The 19,338-nt window shown below is 42.6% G+C and overlaps 1 pseudogene; it reads right to left on the reverse strand.

Moving 5' to 3' along the window:
- Nucleotides 1–14,512: 14,512 nt before the first annotated feature.
- Nucleotides 14,513–16,263, reverse strand: LOC112678381 (tigger transposable element-derived protein 1-like; annotated as a pseudogene).
- Between the last annotated feature and the right edge of the window lie 3,075 nt (nucleotides 16,264–19,338).

Here is a 19,338-nt window from a genome sequence, read left to right on the forward strand (position 1 = left end):
CTACTTCCCCAGCCTCCTTCACACTAAGTTTTAGCCAAAAAGATATAAGCAGAAGTGTATTTGGCAGTGTCTAAGAATCTTCCCCAAGAGACAGATGGTACATAACACTCTGCCTTCTTCTTCCTTATGCCTTCCTCCTTAGAGCCGCCTGGAAAACAGATGCCATTATCTTGAACCTTAAGGATAGGATCATATCCTAGAGATAGTGGGCTGATGATCTAGAAGAATCCTGGGTCCCTCCCTGACTCCTCCATAGGATGTGGTCACCACACTAGCCCTGGCCTGCATTCCTTTTACATGAAAAAGAGTTAAGCATCTATCTTGTTTAAATCATTGTTGCTTTAGGAATGCATGACTTTCAACAAAACCTGACCTTAATGACATACTCATGTATTGAGTGGGCTTCAGGGATGGTGTCTCTGGCTCCATTTCCCTGTGATACTTTTGGCCTCTGCTCTTCTCCGTGAGGGAGACTCATCTCGGGCTGGTAAGAATATAGGTGTAGTGGTTCTGGACCTCAGTCTGCACATAACAAAAATCTAAAAAGGGAGGGAAAAAGTAGCTTGCAGAAGTTTTCCCAGAGGGGAAAAAAGAACAAGCCAAGAAATCCTCAACAAACCTCTTCTGTTGTCCGTGGGCCTGAACTGAATCCTGAAACAATTGCAAGTAATTCCATTTGCAAGTGGACAGGAATACCCTTAGCCCAAACAGAGCCATCCCTAGAACTGGTGATGGGGCCACCTCCCTCTAGATCACATACACGAGCTTGTGGGAAAGGGCTAGAAAGCTAAACAAAACTGAAATTGTGTTAAGAAGGAGGAAGAGTAATGCTCTGGTTGCTTATTAGCACAATAAACCACCCAAACTTGGTGACTTACAAACCATCTTATTTAGTTTACAAGTCTGCATTTTGGCCAAGACTCAGTGGAGCAACTCATCTCTGCCGCATATGGCATCAGCTGGAGGAGGGGCACCCTGAAGATCACCAGGGCACTCGACGGCATCTCTGTTTATTTCTATATGACCCTCTACATCGTCTCTCCCACACAGAGGCTTGCAAGTTGCTGGATTTCTCACATAGCAACACAGGGCTCTGAAGGTACATGTCCTTAGAAAGAGTCGAGGAGTTGCTTTTACTAACTTTACCTCACTTCGTTCACATCTATTTATGCATGAAGTCACAAAGACCCACCCAGTTTTAAGAGGAGGGAACATAAACTCTGCATCTTGATGGATCCGTGGCAAGACTGGATCCTTATGTGGAAAAAAATGAGACTGGAATTATTGTTGCGACTTCTTTGTGGAAAATACCATCCGTCCCAAGGTGAATGGGAAGTTAGTTGATAGACCACCAATAACATCCACCACCAGGAGATAAGACATATCTACGGACACCCAGCTGCTTGCTGTGCAAAGTGATAGATGCTTTAAGACCTCGGCTGCAAGCACTACAGCAGCTCAGAAATGGAAGAGATTATATTTCTGATGGCAGGGCTATGCCCAGAAGATGACACCGGTGGTGGGCTGTGAAGAATGGAAAAGCTGAATGGGGAAATGTAAATAAGGGGATGCCGGTGAGACATGAGGTAAGCAAATCCTGAGATGCAAGCAAGTGCACACATGAGGGAACTCCAGAATATGAGACCAGGTAAATAAATCCAGAGGAGCAGGAACCGAAACCACTACTCATGAATGTCTTCTACTAAAAGATTTATAATACTATTTTTCAAGGACTCCCTTTTAAGAACGGTTGGGAACATAATATAAATAAGTAAATTGAATGACAGGAAGGCAGGCAGGCAGACAGGCAGAAGCACCGACAGATGAGGTGGGGGGAGTGAGGGAGAGAGACACGAAGCACGCATATAGCGGGTACCCTCTCTTGGAAGCTGCCAGCTTACAGAGTTGACCCAAATGGCTGCTTACGTTGACTGCTGCTGGCATCATGGTACTCACACTGATTTCCTGTAAATGGAAGAATTGATTTTAAACGACCAGCCTGTGTCACATGGAAAATGATCATGTTCCTCAGCAACCTAAGTGAGGAGGTTTGAGGACAGAGGTGACACAGCCCTGCCCAGTAGCTCTGGTCATGCTAAGGGCTGAGGGGATCTATATCCCATCCCACCTGTGACCTGGTTTCAATTTTATAAGATTCTGATTTAATTGACCTGGGGCTCAGCATGGTAAAATGGGAAGACCTCTGAGCTGGAAGGGACAAAGCTGGCTCTTGTGGCTATATTATGCTAAACTTCCAACTATATAGAAGTAACTGTATGATTTTTTTTTTTTAATCTCCAATCCAGATGTGTAAGGCTCTGAGGGGAAAACTCTCTGCAGTCTGGAATTTCCAATGGGAAGAGACTTCTTTGTCAGTAGACATCGAGGAATTGGAAGGTAAGTAAACCCAGGCTGGGAACACTCTTCGTGCATCAAATCTACTCTTCCCCAAATTCATCTCTGCCTGTGACAAAACACCTTTAGTCTATAATTTTTACCAAGTCCATAGTACTACCCGTTCCAATTGTTAATTGAGAAGTTGGCGTGCCTTAAGTCATTTTAGTAGCGTAAGCACACAGGAACATTCCTAGCCCATTGGTACAATCATATCAAGAGTTAAGAAATGCTTTCTAGGGTCACATGAGCCACCAATCAACTGTGAATTTTCCAAAGCTATTTCAGAGATGTCCAAATCATCCCTGAGGGAATCAGAGAAAAAGTTTCAGATCTGTGGGTCCTAACTCCTACTTGGGTGATTTGGAGACCTACAGAAACTGGTGTGTATGAGAACACACCTAAATGTCCACTTAGGAATGAGGCGGGAATCAAGCAGTGCCTTCAGAAAACTGAGCTCACCCTGACCCATGGCTGGACCCAATTCCTAATAGATGTCAATTCTTGACTCACCTGGGCCAGTATGAGCATGTGCCAGGCACCTTCTACAACAGACTGTGAGCTCTGCTGTCTGATGGCAATAAGTGCTGTGGAGAATGAGACTCAAGTATCACCCAGTGGTGCCTGTCTCTTACAGACATTGATTCTGACGGTCTGACCCCACAGTCTTACTGTCCCCCTTCACAGGCAGGGGTTGGATTCCAGAAATTCTTTTTTTTTTTTTTTTTAAGATTTTATGTATTTACTTATTTTAGAAAGAGAGAGAAAGCAGGGGGAGTGGCAGAGGGAGAGGGAGAAGCAGGCTCCCCGCTGAGCAGGGAGCTCAATGCGGGGTTGATCCTAGGCCCCGGGGATCATGACTTGACACTTAACCGACTGAGCCACCCAGGTGCCCTCCAGAAACTCTTCTTCCTGGAGACTCCTTTCCCTTCCAGGCAACTATCCTATCTCCTCCCCAACCTTGGAATGACCGGCATCTGGAAACTACTCCTCCAGTGGCGATTGCCATGCCTCTGCTCTACCCACCTGTCCCAGGTTCCCGCCTTTGTGTGTGCCCCAAAGTAGGAACTATTCCATCTCTCGCCTCAGCTCTAGTTCTTTCATTTTGGTTTTTTTGCTGTTGTTGTTTGTTTTCTTGGGGGGTGGGGGGGAGGGTGCTTGCGGGGGGGATTGTTTTGTTTTTTGCTTTTTATTGTTTTTCCACATTGTCACGATTGTCTTCCAAGAGCTACTGTGTTTCGAATAGTTGGATGCCTGGGTCACATGAGCTGCAAAAACTTGGGCACTTTTCGGTCTCCGCAGGGCCTGTGCCCCGGGCAGGCACTGCCCCCGAGCCCCGCTGTTCAGGGAGGAGCCCGGGGTCCCCGGTGCGGCTCGCAGATGCAGCGCAGGCAACCCAAAAACCAAAGGCACACGGAGCCGTGCCCAGCAAACAGGTTTCCAGAGAAAAGCTCCCTTGGTGGGAAACGAGGACTATCCCCCCACCGATTCACATGCCCTCCTGATTGCACGCATCCTGTCTAGACCCGCAAAGCCCACCTGGACACTCAAACCCACCACGAGCCCGGACTGCGCTGGCACCTGCGGCCGGTGCCTGCCTCCCGCTCCCCACGGCGCCACACTAAGTTCAAACCTCATGCAACGGCTCCGGTACAGGTGAGGCCTGGCCCACTTAGCCATTTGCCCACAACTGGTTAATGAGCCCGCGATCACTTGTTGTTTCATAGGAAATGAAATTAGCAAAACAACAATTCGCAAAGCAATCCGTTTGGGCTCCCATATCAAGCCTGTCAAAAGGGCAGTAGGCCAGGGGGCAAAGAGTATGGCCTGATCCCACAGACGGGGACTCGCGGCCTGCAAGGGTGAGCTCATCACTGCAGCAGAGAGGCTCAAGCAATGCCCAGCCCAGGAGGTAAGGGGAGCCAGGGGCTGGGTTCTGAGGACCACAGCGTGGAATTGCGAATGGGGCAGGCTTGCATGCAGAAGGGGGGGACTCCTTTCCCTCCAGCCTGGCAATTGTTCCCTAACTGATACCACCTCCTTCAAAACCAGCCCTGGTTTCCCAGGCTCCATGCATGCATTCCTTACAATATGCCCAAAGCCCTGGCTAACCAATCCCGGAGCGAGTGAGGCCGAGTGGGGAGCTGAGTGACCCCCCCCCACTTCCCCCAAGGATGTAGCAGCAGTGACTCAGCAGCTTCTAGTGCTATGCCTGTCAAAACAGCACCGTCTCATCCCTCTCACAGCAAATGCAAAGGTATCAGCCACTGGCCGGAATCTGCAAGCACAGATGTCACCCTGCTTCTCCTTGGGTTCCCGGGAGCCCAGCCAAGGGCCCCTCAGATCCCCGCCCCTCCCACTCCACGGGCAGGTTCCGGTTTTCCCAGATGACTCTCAGCCAGCTAGGTGCCCTTGGCATCCTAGTCAGGTGAACAGCAATATATAGCTCTGCTCTTATCACCTGAAGCTCAAAAGGGATCATGTCCTCTGGGGTGGTGATGGGGGCAGCTGGCTGTCCATGGAGGTACCAGCTCCGGAGTGATGCTGTCGTGAGGCTCCAGGGAATGGAGCCCACTGCAGTCCATAACTTGATTTGTGATATGTTGTGATACATTTGAAGTTAGAATCCCTGGGGGCTAGTCCAGGCTTAGCCATTTACTAGATATATGTTGGGCAAGTCACTAAAACTTTCTCAGCTCCAGTCTCTTCATTTCCAAGATGTGGTTTTATTGTCAAGTTTTGCCAATAACCCACAGTTAATTTTTTAAAAAACTGCAATTAGAGCATTTCAGTTGCAATATTAAGATAACCTAAGGGCCAATATGCAATAGAGCAAAGCATATGAGCTTTTTAGTATGGATAAAGTTAAGGCCCTTTATCATCCTAGCTTCTGTTTCCTCCTCTATAAAATGGGTAATGGCAGGTCAAGGGGTAGGGAGTCGGGCATTACGACTTGCACTTAGTGCTAATGGCCTTGGGCAAGTTATTCAACTTCACTGAGCCTCAGTTTCCTTCACTGTTCAGTGGAACTAATGTTATCTATTTTTTGCATGCAATTATGATTTTTTATTTTTAAGATTTATTTATTTGAGGGGGGCAGGGGCAGAGGGAAAGGAAGAATCTGAAGCAGACTCTGCGCTGAATATGGAGCCTGATTCAGGGCTCGATCTCAGGACCCTGAAATCAGACCTGAACTGAAGCCAAGCGTCAGCCGCCTAACCGACCGTACCACCCAGGTGCCCCTGTAATTATGATTTTTAAATGGAATAATGAATGCATGTAAAAGAAATCTTCTTGAGAGATTCCTAGCATATAAGAGACACTTAACAAAAGGAATAAAATGAAACTACTAGTATTGTTATATGTGAATATGCCTTGTAATTATGTGAAGGGTTATACACATATCAGTTATTAACACCCCCCCCCCCATGCCAAAGGATACAAACACAGTGGAGTGCCTAAAATTATTATCTTAGAAAAGTAAATAAATTCAGCTGTGGTCAAAACACAATAATTAAAATAAACATATATATTTTTTAAGATTTTATTTGTTTATTTTAGAAAGAGAGAGAGCACGTGTACATGTGGCAGGGGGGGCAGAGAGAGAGAGAATCACAATCAGGTTCCGTGCTCAGTGCAGAGCCTGATGCAGGGCTCGATCCCACAACCCCAAGATCATGACCTGAGTCAAAATTAAGAGTCAATCACTTAACCAACCACCACCCAGGTGCCCCTCAAATAAACATTACAAAACTAATATGCAACAATTATTAATGTGAATGATGCCCCACAGGCCTGTGCAGTACACAGCCTGAACAACCATACCTAGGGACCCTGTATAACTGAATGTAATAATTCATGTGTGCATGAATGTGTGTGAGTGTGTGCATATACCAAAGCACACATTTTATTAGTAATGGAATAAAGAACCAAGTAAAAAGAGAGGCGCAGGGAGAGAGCAGAGAGACACTGTACAGAAAGTGACATTTAAACTGGGCCTTGAGTGATGAGTAGAAATCAGCCAGGTGGAACTGAGGGCTAGAAGGGAAGAATGAAAAAGGATATCCAAGTGGAGGAAACAAAATAAGCAAAGTTCAGAAGCACAAGCACAACTATACAGGTTAAGAACTATCGTTGCAGGCAGCCCCCGTAGCACAGCGGTTTAGCGCCGCCTGCAGCCTGGGGTATGATCCTGGAGTCCCGGGATCGAGTCCCACGTCGGGCTCCCTGCATGGAGCCTGCTTCTCCCTCCTCCTGTGTCTCTGCCTCTCTCTGTATGTGTCTCTATGAATAAATAAATAAAATCTTTAAAAAAAATGGAAAGAAAACTTTACATGACAGCAGGTGGCCCAGTGGGTTCAGTGAGTACTGCTTGGCATCATGGAAACAATGCATGGACCTTGGTGGACCGAGAGTGGGAGGAACTGGCCAATCCAAGGAGGTGGGAAAGTGAAAGGGAATTGGAAACATCCTTTTCATAAAGGGCAGAAGGGCTCAGTCAACTCTTGTGTGTACACCAAACCAAGGAATACTGCCAGGTGTTAAAAGGAAAAGTATGTATATAAAAGATCTCCCAGAAATATTGTTGATTGAAAAAAGCAAGTGACCAAACAAAACACATAGTGTGACCTTCCTTTTTCTAAAGCCAACCCACCTATCAACACACAAAACAACGTCCCAGGACCCCTACGTGTGCATTTACAAGTATGTGAATACACAGGACACGTTCTCAGATGGATCCTCCATGCACTGATAATAGCGGTGATCTCTGGGAATGAGTTAAGCTTGAAAAGAGCAGTCCAGGGAAACTCGACTCGTTATATCACTCTATTTTTATAAGGAGAACGTATTCCTGTCTCATTTGTAATTAAAAATTAATTGTGAGGAGAAATCACAGATTAAAATGGAGCTGGCTTTGAAGACAAACCTGTCCCTCCTTCCCAGTTTCGCTCCCAAGGTGACATGGGGCCATCTCCCCCATATGTGCCTTCACCCGACAAATCAGAGATAGAGACCAGACAGGACTAACCCAAGGCCTTCTGCCTCCCAATAAACCAGAGCAGGCTAAAGCTACTAATCTCAATAAACACATGAAATAGAGGATTCTTAAGAGTACCATCTCATTCCACACGGGATTGTCTTTGTAACAGTGTGAAATAGTCCTCATTTACTGAGGTTCAGCTGTTGCTGGGCAACCTGGCAGGAAGGATTTTCATTGCAGCAAAAGCTTTACAGCTTTGAAAAAAGGAGTGCGTGACCACACCACCAAGGTAATAAAGAATGAAAAGCCCAAGTGTGCTTTTTTTCCCCCCTCATATGTTTTAAGTTCTCTCTCTAGTATCATGGAACTGGAAGGATATTCTGCTAGGAATTGTTCATGGAGAAGTAGGTCTTCCGTAGGGATTTGCACCAAGGGATATAGCGGCATAAATAGCAAGGTAACACTTAATTTTCTGTGCACAACCATCATTAATTCATGTGATACTCCTTACAAATGCCCCTGGTCAACCCAAGAAAACCTGTTGAAGTCACACACGAGAAACTGCCTAGAAGCCAAACCTTGTTGTTAAATTGAATTAAGTGTTTTATGTGTCACTTTTTGAAAAATAAACTGCACGACACATTTACCAGACCAGAAACTGCAGAAATACTTAAGGTTTGGCTCTTCCGCAATTGGGACCAATAGATGTCTTGATTCTACGGGTTTTCCATAGAGGGATTACAAAATGGAATATTTAAAGCAACTATGGGTTATTATAAAAAGGGTCGACAAATGCTCTTGGTCACTTTTTCTGTGCTACCCCAGGCAGAGAGGTTATGCCCCATAAGCTCCTAGAAGTGAATCATTACTTTGCAAATTCTATGCTCTGCAGTGATTCAGCACATCACTCATTGCTCTGAAATTGCCAGCAACTGTTGGTCCTCCCTCTTTCTCCTCCGCACGCACGTTACTTACAACAGCGCGGGACAGAGTAACCCCTTAAACAAGAAGGTATTTTGTGTTTTCCATTTAAGTTATCTTAGTACAAAAAAAAAAAAAAGTTACCTTAGTACAGAGTTACTATGGGTTTTATAAATAAATACCAAGTTTTTTCAATACCCATGAAATACAACACAATACATACAAGCAGGCAAAGACATTTTTCCAGATGATACACTAATAATCAAAAAAGGCAACAAGTGAAATTTAAATATTCAGGGTTTGAGTTCAGATGCAGAAGAGTTGGGTTCTTTAAAGGCAAGATCCAATTAGCTGAGGAGATTGTGTACCTACGCTCAGTAAAAGTTTTGAACCAACAGTTGAATAATATATGAAAAAAATTCAGGTCAATTTAAGCCACTAGATATGAAGATGTTTGCCAACAGGGCTCTTGAGAATTAAGGCAGGCTTCTCCATTCAAGAGTCCACGGAGGTTGTGATCTTCTTTAGTAAATTAACTGTAAGAACAGCAGGTGTGGTTAAAGAGGTAGGAGATACAGAGGTATCCTCTACTCTTACTTTTATTTTAGAGCCCTTTTCTCTAGAGGATAATAATATCTGCAACAGACGAGTAGGTACAAGTCGGGGGGGGGAAAGTGTGATTGGTATTCCAGGCAAAGAAAGTAAGGTGTGCAAAGATCTGCAAATGGCACAGAGACCACAACCTGGGAAATAACAATATTTCAAGGCAGTGAGGGGCATCTGGGTGGCCCAGTCAGGTGATCAGCTCTTGGTTTCAGCTCAGTTTTGATCTCAGGGTTGTGAGATTGAGTCCCATGACCGGCTCCTAGGTCAGCAGGGAGTCTGCTTAAGATTCTCTCCCTTTTCCTCCGCCCCTCCTGCTCATGCTCTCTCTTGCTGTCTCTAAAATAAATTAAAAAATCTTAAATACATATATATATATACATATATACATATACTGCAGTGAAATGTAAGCTGCAGGCAAGCAGAGGCTGTGATGGGGTTGGGACTGGATATTCTAGACTTTATCTTGAGAACAATGGAGAGACAATAAAGAGTTTTAAATCAGTAAAAGCTACAATTAGGATTTTTCTTTAAATGTATTATTCAGCAAGTGTTTATTTTTTTATTTTAAAGATTTATTTATTTATTTATTTATTTATTTATTTATTTATTTATTCATGAGACACACAGAGAGAGAGGCAGGCTCCATGCAGGGAGCCTGATGTGGGACTCCATCCCAGCACCCCAGGATCACGACCTGAGCCAAAGGCAGACGCTCAACCACTGAGCCACTCAGGTGCCCGCAAGTGTTTATTTTAAAATTCAAACTGGCTTAGGGACGCCTGGGTGGCTCAGCAGTTGAGCGACTGCCTTTGGCTCAGGGCATGATCCTGGAGTCCTGGGATTGAGTCCCACATCAGGCTCGCTGCATGGAGCCTGCTTCTCCCTCTGCCTAAGTCTCTGCCTCTCTCCTGTGTCTCTCAAGAATAAATAAATAAAATCTTAAAAAATAAAATAAAATCCAAACCGGCTTAACCAATAACATAGATGTATGATTTGTGTAAAAATCCAGAGATAGAATAAAATCAGGCACAGTTCTCTCATGGGTCAAACTCATTTTCTGTGTGATTCTCCTGGTTGTTCCACAGTCTATATTGACTTCATCTCATGCTAAACTCTTTCAGAGATCAAAACGGCTTCTAGGAGCAGCCACAGCTACTTGCAAGCTCACTTAAATGTGGGAGAAAGAGACAACTATCAACTTCCGTAGCTGGATTGGAGTTTCGTTCTGATGACATCAACTTAAACCAGTCCTGCTGGCCATGCTAATGGCCATGAACTAAGCATGGACATACCCAGAATCAATCATTGAGGCACAGGGATAAAATACTGCTAACTGACCTATAACAGAGTATAAACTTAGAGCACATCCAAAGTACAAAACTACTACACCTTAAAGAAGATGTCCAAAGAAGTCGATCCCTGAAGGAAAATCCAAAGAAACAAGATGGGAAGCAGATAGCCTAGTCTGATGTTATAACGTGGGAGACATTGTTGACGCCTAATCCACTAGGCATTTCCTCCTCCTTTGTTGCTTTTATAACTCTTCTTTGTTGAGGAATTAAGTGACCTTTTGCTTCATGGGCGCCTCTCTAGTTCTTTCTGCAGTGACTGGTTTGGGCACGGAACTGAGTCTCAGCCAATGGGAACTGAGAGAGAATATGCTTTGGGGTCTTTTCCTTGCTAATAAAAAGATATTTACTGAAGCAAACACCGCTTTTCTTCTTCCTTTCATGTTGTCCTGTCTGCATGCGATACCTGCTACCACGGCAGCCGTCTCACAGCCACCAGAGGAGACAGCACTGAAATGCTGAGGATGGCATAGCAAAAGCCTGGAAAGCACCTTGGTGACATCATTTTGTAACTAAACCAACCCTAGAACTTCTCTGGCTCCAGACTTCCTGCTATGTGAGATAACAACCCTCTTACTGTTTATGCCACTTTTGTTGGGTAATCTCAGAGTTCAAAACGTCTGAACTGAAAAAGTGTGTTTGCTCCATTTGTTCTTTTTCTCTCCTACTCATCCTCATCCTTGTCCTCCTCCTCCTCCCTCTCTTCTCCTCCCTGCCCCCACCTCCTTCTTTATTCAGAGCATGGATAGTTCAATTTCTCAAACTCTGTTCAGGAAAATAGATCAAAAGCTCTTAAGGTCAAAACATCTGGAGAAGTGTGTGGGGGATCCCTTTAGGTTTATCCATGCCAAATCACAACACAAAATTCTACTATGATCCCTTATAAGCTGTGGCTATTTAACAGATAATATATAAAGATAGCCAACCAGAAACTATTTACTAGGCATTTTCTATGTCCAGGATACAATGTGGAAAGCAAAAAAAGAAGAATGAAGAAAGAATAAGAATAAGAAAGAAGAATAAGAATAAGAATAAGAATAAGAATAAGAAGAAGAAGAAGAAGAAGAAGAAGAAGAAGAAGAAGAAAAGAAGTCCAAAATCCATTATTATCTGAGCAGGGTAAAGTTAGTTGGTATTTTTTACAGATATTTTCAATTTAAGATCTTTAGCTATTGTGGTAGCCCTTATATTTCTACTTCAGTCTGCTCCAGACAGGTTCCAACTCTTTTGTTAGAAACAGGTTGCCACAGTTTTTACAGAAGACCCCACCTAACCACAGCTTGGTGAGCAGCTCTGAGGACCAGTAGCCTACGAAGAGGCCCAATTTAGAGCTCCACCACTTCTCCAGAGGCACATCTACAGGATTAGGAACCCAATGGGTTCCTCTATTAATGGGACTTTCAATTTGTGTTTTGTTTTGTTTTTTACGAATTCGACCTGAGATTTATTTTTTATTTTTTTTATAAATTTATTTTTTATTGGTTCAATTTGCCAACATATAGAATAACACCCAGTGCTCATCCCATCAAGTACCCCTCTCAGTGCCCATCACCCAGTCACCCCCACCCCCCACCCACCTCCCCTTCCACCACCCCTAGTTTGTTTCCCAGAGTTAGGAGTCCCTCATGTTCTGTCTCCCTTTCTGATATTTCCCATTTTTTCTCCTTTCCCCTTTATTCCCTTTCACTATTTTTTACATTCCCCAAATGAATGAGACCATAAGTTTGTCCTTCTCCGATTGACTTATTTCACTCAGCATAATACCCTCCAGTTTCATCCACGTCGAAGCAAATTGTATTGTTGCTTCTAATGAATGAGTAATAGGGAATTTTAATTTGATCCATACAAAAGAAATCAGCAGACCTTAGAAGAGTGAAGTTCTAGGAGAAGCATTGGTGTCAGAATTTTAATTGGCATGAAGAAACTATTCATGCTTCTTATTTTCTTAGGAGAGTCATGATCTTGTTGCCTTATACTCCATTGGAGTCATTAAAATGAGTGATATTTATAATCAATATTTATAAAATACTAGTAACTAATCTTTGACACCTATTTAAAATTGTAATGAAAAACGTTAGACCCTTATTTTTACATGTTCAAAATTCATGGAGTATATGCAACCAATATTTGAAGACTGGTGCTCAAATGGAAAAACTATGACTTGAGAGAAAAAAAGGGGATTTATTGCTGTATAGAGAAACTGATACACAGAACATCCATCAATAGCACACTAACCATAGAAATCAAAGTGACCTTTATTCAGTGCAGAAAGGTCACACTTGGCAAAGTTTCAAAAGGTGAAGAATGGCTCCTAGAAAGGCATCAGAGACCTTCCAATGCACTATAGTCTCAGTCAGAGTAGAATTTCTATCCTTCCATCCTTCATCCTCTATCTCTCCATGAATGATTGTCCCACTCAAGGCTCCCAAGACATTAGTTGTTACCCTATCATCTTAATAAATTTTTCCCTGTGTCTTGTCACCAAGATGAATACTTTATTATTGTCTTAAAAATCAACTCATTTTTTGGGCACCTGGGTGACTCAGTTGGTTAAGTGTCTGCCTTTGGCTCAAGTCATGATCCCATGGTCCTAGAATTAAGCCCCACATTGGACTCCCTGCTCACTAGGGAGTCTGCTTCTCCTCTCTCTCTTCCTCACCACTCTGCTCATGCTCTCTCTCTCTTTCTCTCTCTCTCAAATAAACAAAAGCTTTGAAAAAAAAGCAACTCATTTTTAAAATTTAAATTTACATTAAGGAACTAGATTTTAAGGAAAATAGCAGATTTAATGGGTTGATTGTACTTTTCCTAATACATGATAAAATAATAAAACTTTAAAAATAAAATGTTCCCCATTGTGCAAACTAAACACATTCTGTGCGCCCACTGGTAAAACTACCAGGAAGCATTGTTTTGACTGGAATTGCCAGTGGGCTAAGGCTTTGATCTTCCAAACACTGGTGGACAGAACTGTCTCATTACTAAGGAAGAACTTGAGGCTGTTTCAGCAACCTCAAGGATTTAAATCTGTCTCTGGGCTCAGAGAATGTGTTTGGTTGAAAGAAAGGCCCAAAAGTGACCAAGGTGGTCATTTTCCCTCCCTCAACAAAGAGATAAAACGATATTGTTCACTAGCTTCATATAATGTGTTTCATTGGCTACTTTGCCTGGGAAAACAGCGTGTTATAAAACAGTTGGAGTTCTTGCAACCAAAGTCAACTGAATTTCAGTGGCACCAGAATAAAGAATGGGAAAATCTCCCAAACATTCCTTTAGCAATATTTGAGTTTGAGTCAATCAATTAAAATAGAAAAAATAGGGGTGCCTGGGTGGCTCAGTCGGTTGAGCTTCCAACTCTTGGTTTCAGCTCTGGTCTTGATCTCAGGGTTGTGAGATTGAGCCCTGCATTGGGCTTCATACTAGGCATGAGGCCTACTTAAAATAAATTATAATAATAATAATTTGCATGTAGCCAGAAGTCTGGCGGTACCTTTAGGCTTTTACAAGTCAAAAAAAAGGAGGGAAGAAGGGGGGGGGGGAGAAGAAATGAAGGTGGCAAAGAAATAGGAGATGGGAGACATGCTAGATATTAAGACTCTGTGGAAAACTATTAACAAGTATTAAATTGTCATGTATTTATATAGCTATTTCCTTCCACACTGCTATCACATTCTCTAAATATCTTGCAAAAAAAATCTTAGTTCATTATATATATAGTAATACAAGAAATATGCTATATATTATATATTACATAAGTAACACATGTAATATAATATAAAACCTATAAAATATTTCATATCATATATGATAATTTGGGTTTAGCAACCTAGCAGCTAATACAGAAGAAACCTGATCCAAAAAGCCTTATCAATGCCACGGAAGACCTTGCAACCAGAGAAACCTACATTTCATTCCCAGCTCTAATCAGCTCTATGGCCTTGAGGACAAGTCACCAAACCTTCTGGGCCTCAGTTTCCTCCTTTATAAAATAGGAATGATGATAAGTACCCCTTAGTTACAAGCTACAAAAGTCAAGTACAGGCATATCTCAAAGATATTGCCAGTTCAGTTCCAGACCACTGCCAGAAAGCAAGCCAAATGATTTTTTTTTTTTTTGGATTCCCAGGACATACAAAAGTTATGTTTATAGTATATTGTAGTCTATTAAGTGTGCAATAGCATTATGTCCAAAAAAGCAAGGTAAACACCTTAATTAAAAAATGTTTGATTGCAAAAAAAAATATTTGATTGCTAAAAAATGTTAACCAACATCTGAACTTTCAGCAAGTTGGAATCTTTTTGCTGGTGAAGGCTCTTGCCTTGATGTTGATGGCTGCAGACTGATCAGGATGGTGGCCGCTGAAAGGTGGGATGCCTGTGGCAATTTCTTAAAATAAGACAACAGTGAAGTTTGCTGCATCATTTGACTCTTCCTTTCACAAACAATTTTTCTGTTGCAATGCTGTGTGATAGCTTTTTACCTATGGTACAACTTCCTTCAAAATTGGAGTCAGTCTTCTCAAACCTTGCCACTGCTTTTATCAAGTTTATTTAATATTCTAAATCCTTTATTGTCCTTTCCACAATTGTCACAGCATCTTCACCAGGAGCAGATTCCATCTCAATAAACCAACTTTCTTTGCTCATCCACAAGAAGCAACTCCTCGCCCATTAAATTTTTATCATGAAATTGTAGCAATTCAGTTGCATCTTCAGGTTTCACTTCTAAGCCTAGTTCTTTTGCTATTTCCACCACATCTGTGGTCAGTTTTATCACTGAAATCTTGAACCCCTCAAAATCATCCATGAGGATTGCGATCAGCTGCTTTCTAACTCCTGTTAATGTTGACATTTTGACTTCTTTCTGTGAATCGTGGACATTCTTAATGGCCTTTAGAATGGTGAATCCTTTCCAGAAAATTTTCATTTGACTTTGCCCAGATCCATCCGAGGAATCACTCACTATCTATGACACTTCTACCTTACAAACTGTATTTCTAAAATAATAAGATCTGGAAAAAGAAGATGGAATTGCTCCTGGATCCATGAGCTGCAGAATGGATGCTGCATTAGAAGGCATGAAAACAACATTAATCTTGTTGTACAACTCCATCAGAGCTCTTGGGTGACCAGGTGTGTTGTCAATGAGCAGTCCTATTTTGGAAGGAATTTTTTTTCTGAGTAGTGGGTCTCAACAATGGGCTCTAAATTAAACCATGTTATTAACAGATGTGCTGTCATCCACGCTTTCTTGTTCCATTTTTAGAGCATAGGCAGAGAAGATTTAGCATTTGGGGACCTAGAATTTTTGGAATGGTCAAGGAACATTGGCTTCAATTTCAAGTCCCTGGCTGCATTGGTCCTTAACAATAGAGTCAGCCTGTCCTTTGAAGCTTTGGAACCAGGAATTGACTTCTCCTCTCCAGCTATGAAAGTCCTAGACGGCATTTTCTTCCAATAGAAGGCTGTCCAATCTCCATTGTTAAGTGTAGTTCTTCTATTAATTATCTTAGCTAGATCTTCTGGAAAACTTGCTGCAGCTTCTACACCAACACTTGCTGCCTCCCACCTTTCACTTTTATGTTATGGTGATGGCTGCTTCCCTTAAGCCTCATGAACCAGCCCCTGCTAACATCACACTTTTCTTCTACAGCTTCTTCACCCCTCTCACCCTTCTTAGAATTGAAGAGAGTTAGGGCCTTGTTCTGGATTTGGCTTAACGAATTGTTGTAGCTGGTTTGTTCCTCTATCCAGACCACTCAAACTTTCTCCATATCAGCAAGAGGCTGTCTTGCTTCCTTACCATTCCTGTATTCACTAGAGTAGCACTTTTAATTTCCTTTAAGAATTCTTCCTTTGCATTCACAACTTGGCTAACTGTTCTGCACAAGAAATTTGGCTTTCAACCTATCTTGGCTCTTGACATGTCTCCCTCACTAAGCTTAATCATCTCTAGATTTTGATGTAAAGTAAGAGACATGTGATCCTTTCACTGGAACACTTAGAGGCCATTATAGGCTTATTAATTGGCCTAGTTTCAATACTGTTATGTCTCAGAGAAAAGGGAGGCCAGAGAAAGGGAGAGAGAAACAACCAGTCAGTGGAGCAATCAGAACACACAACAGGTATTGATTAAGTTCACTATCTTATATGGGCACGGTTCATTGCACATCAATTACTAAGGTAACATGACAGATCACCATAACAAATACAATAATAATTTCAAAAGTCTGAAATATTGTGAGAATTACCAAATTGTAATTGTAACACAGAGACACAAAGTGAGCAAATGCTGTTAGAAAAATGGCACCAATAGATTTGTTTGATCTAGGGTTCAAACACTAGCGGCTCTCACTGGAATTTATCTGAAAGTCTGGCCCCTTGTAACTCAGATCACCAACTTTCGACTTGTGAAAAAAAAAAAACAACTACAATGTCTGCAAAGTGCAATTTAAAAAAGAAAAGAAAAATATGATGAGATATGCCTGTATCTAATAGAACATTTGGCATTCAGCAGATGTTTAATAGGAGTCATCACTTAAATGGCTCATATGATGCATAGAATAAAAAATAAAACCAGTTGCTCAGGACCAGCTAGCTAGCAAATAGCTAACCCTCTAACACCAGCAGAACTTCAGTGAAACTCAAGTAAAGAGAGGATGAAGATCCCACCCAATTTCTTTAACAACACTTGGGTTTTGAATCGATCATTGTGAAAAGTGAAATAATTTACACGTGGCCAGGAGTTTGCCAGTGGTTTCAGGCTTCACCATAAGGCATTTGGATTTGGTTTTATATGTGTGTGTGTGTGTGTGTGTGTGTGTGATGCTATCATTTTAATTTAGTAGTCCCTTGACTAAAAGTATTTCACATCCCTTCACAGATTTGCACAGGTGGCTTCAACATTGACCTTCCTTTTTCTATTTACTTCAGAAATAACTGGACTTCCGGGCTCTGCTTTCCTCTCCCAACATCACTGGAGACTGTGAGCTCTCTCTGGCTGAGAAGCCAAGTGAGTCCATTGAACCAGATTAACATCATTTTAATGGATCAACCAGTGACAAGTGCTAGACTCACTAACTAGGTGGCAGACTTGCCTGCCCAATCTCCTGGGAGGATTTCAGATTTCACGCACACCCAGCCCGTTTGGCTCATCACATCTTTCAGCTCCAGATCTTCTGGGATTCCAGTCAGCAGGCCCGTGTGTCTCATTCTACCTCTGAAACCCCCAGCCACTGAGCCATGATGATTTTTCCACACCTCAGCCTGGGGTGTGTCAGTACACAGAGCCAAACGATCTGAACTCTTCCGAACTCATTAAAATACATGTACAACTGGGGTCTGCTAACTCAGCATCCCCTACGCTGGCTCCCCACACCCCACTGTCCCCCTCAAACTCACAACCCCAATAGATCCCATTAATAAAGACATGTGTAGCTGTCTCTGGTGGTCTGGAAACAATACAGTCATATTTAATTCCCACTTGCACCTGATTATATTTTCAGTAGAGCAATAGCCTTTGCTGCCTCCCACATTAGCATCCCTCTGAGGCCATAAAAGACGTGACTGGAGGCCAAAGTCACACTTTCCCACAGAGGCCAAAATTGCCATATTTCTCAGAAAGCTGTATATTTTTATCCAGAACTGATTTGAAATGCTTGGAGAAAGAAATTTTTTAAAGTATGATCAGAAAAGTAGAAGCAAAAACAACTAAATGTCCTTTACTTGGTAACAGTACTTCTTGGGAAAGAGATACATTTGGTGGGGAAAAAAAAATCTCTAGGCCTCAGAAGACAGCAGTATGAAAGGAATACATTTTTATTATCAGAGAAGTTAGAAGGCGATGGATGAAACACTTTTAGCCAAGCTTCTGACAAAGAAATACATCACATCAGTCAACCACAAGATTTGAAGGTATGCCAAGCGCTGCTCATGATTAGACAAGCAAAACAGCATCAGGCTCAAGAGCTTGAGTTTTGGAAGAGATGTGGGGGTCATTTTTTGGGTTCTTGCTGTGGGCTCTTAATCAGGCTCTCCCACGTGCTAACTGTGGGACGTGGGGTGAGCCACATTGGAACTCAAACCTCAGTCTCTTCCTCTGCAAAATGGGCTAATTATATCTCTTCCAAAGGGCTGCAGTGAGCTGAACTGACAGCTTTGCGTTGCATACAGAACAGGTAGGGCAACGAACATTCGTAAGTGCCCATTACGGGATGGACAGTTGTAAAAGAAATGGTGACTGCCCTCGAGAAGCACACAACCTAGTGACGAAGAAAAGTGCAAATGTCTAATTACAATATAATGCAACACCTGCCTCAGCAGTGGTTGGATGTACTGCTCCAGAAGTGCAGAACAAGGGACATCTTCCTGGTGGAGCCAGGAGGCAGATGCTGACAGTCTCATCCCAGGACCTCTGCACTTCCCTTTTTTTTTAAATATTTTATTTATTTATTTATTTATTTATTTATTTATTTATTTATTTATGAGAGACACACAGAGAGGCAGAGACATAGGCAGAGGGAGAAGCAGGCTCCCTGCAGGGAACTCGATGAGGGACTCAATCCTGGGCCTGGGATCATGCCCTGAGCCAAAGGCAGACACTCAACTGCTGAGCCACCCAGGTGTCCCCTGCACTTTCTCATCACATCCCACAGGAGAGGACATGTCCACATGTCCTGGAGCAAGGACATGGCATGCTGATGGTCAATTTGACTCCCAACCTTGCATTCAACGTGAGAAGATTCCAAATACAGCTGGCCACTTTCTTTGACCCCGTTGGGCCCACCAAAACCAGTCATACCTGTGCCTCCTTCCAAGTCGGGAAGACCATCATAAAATAGATTCTTCCTCAAAAGACCTTGGTCACTTCATTTATTTTCTTGAGGATTTTTGAGTCCACATCAAGTCACACCACCACTCAGCTGTACAGAATGTCTTCCACCAGAATCTTCCCGTGAGAGTGGAAATGTCAAAATCAATTTCCTGGAAAGGAAACAAAAAAATGGCTTTTTTCCCCCCTAAAATTGTCTTGATAGCAAAATTTATGAGAGTTGAAGCATGTCCTGAGGGATCAGCTGGAAGGCTCAT

The sequence above is a fragment of the Canis lupus genome, chromosome 29 (assembly GCF_003254725.2).
Source record: "Canis lupus dingo isolate Sandy chromosome 29, ASM325472v2, whole genome shotgun sequence".
Lineage (NCBI taxonomy): Eukaryota > Metazoa > Chordata > Mammalia > Carnivora > Canidae > Canis > Canis lupus.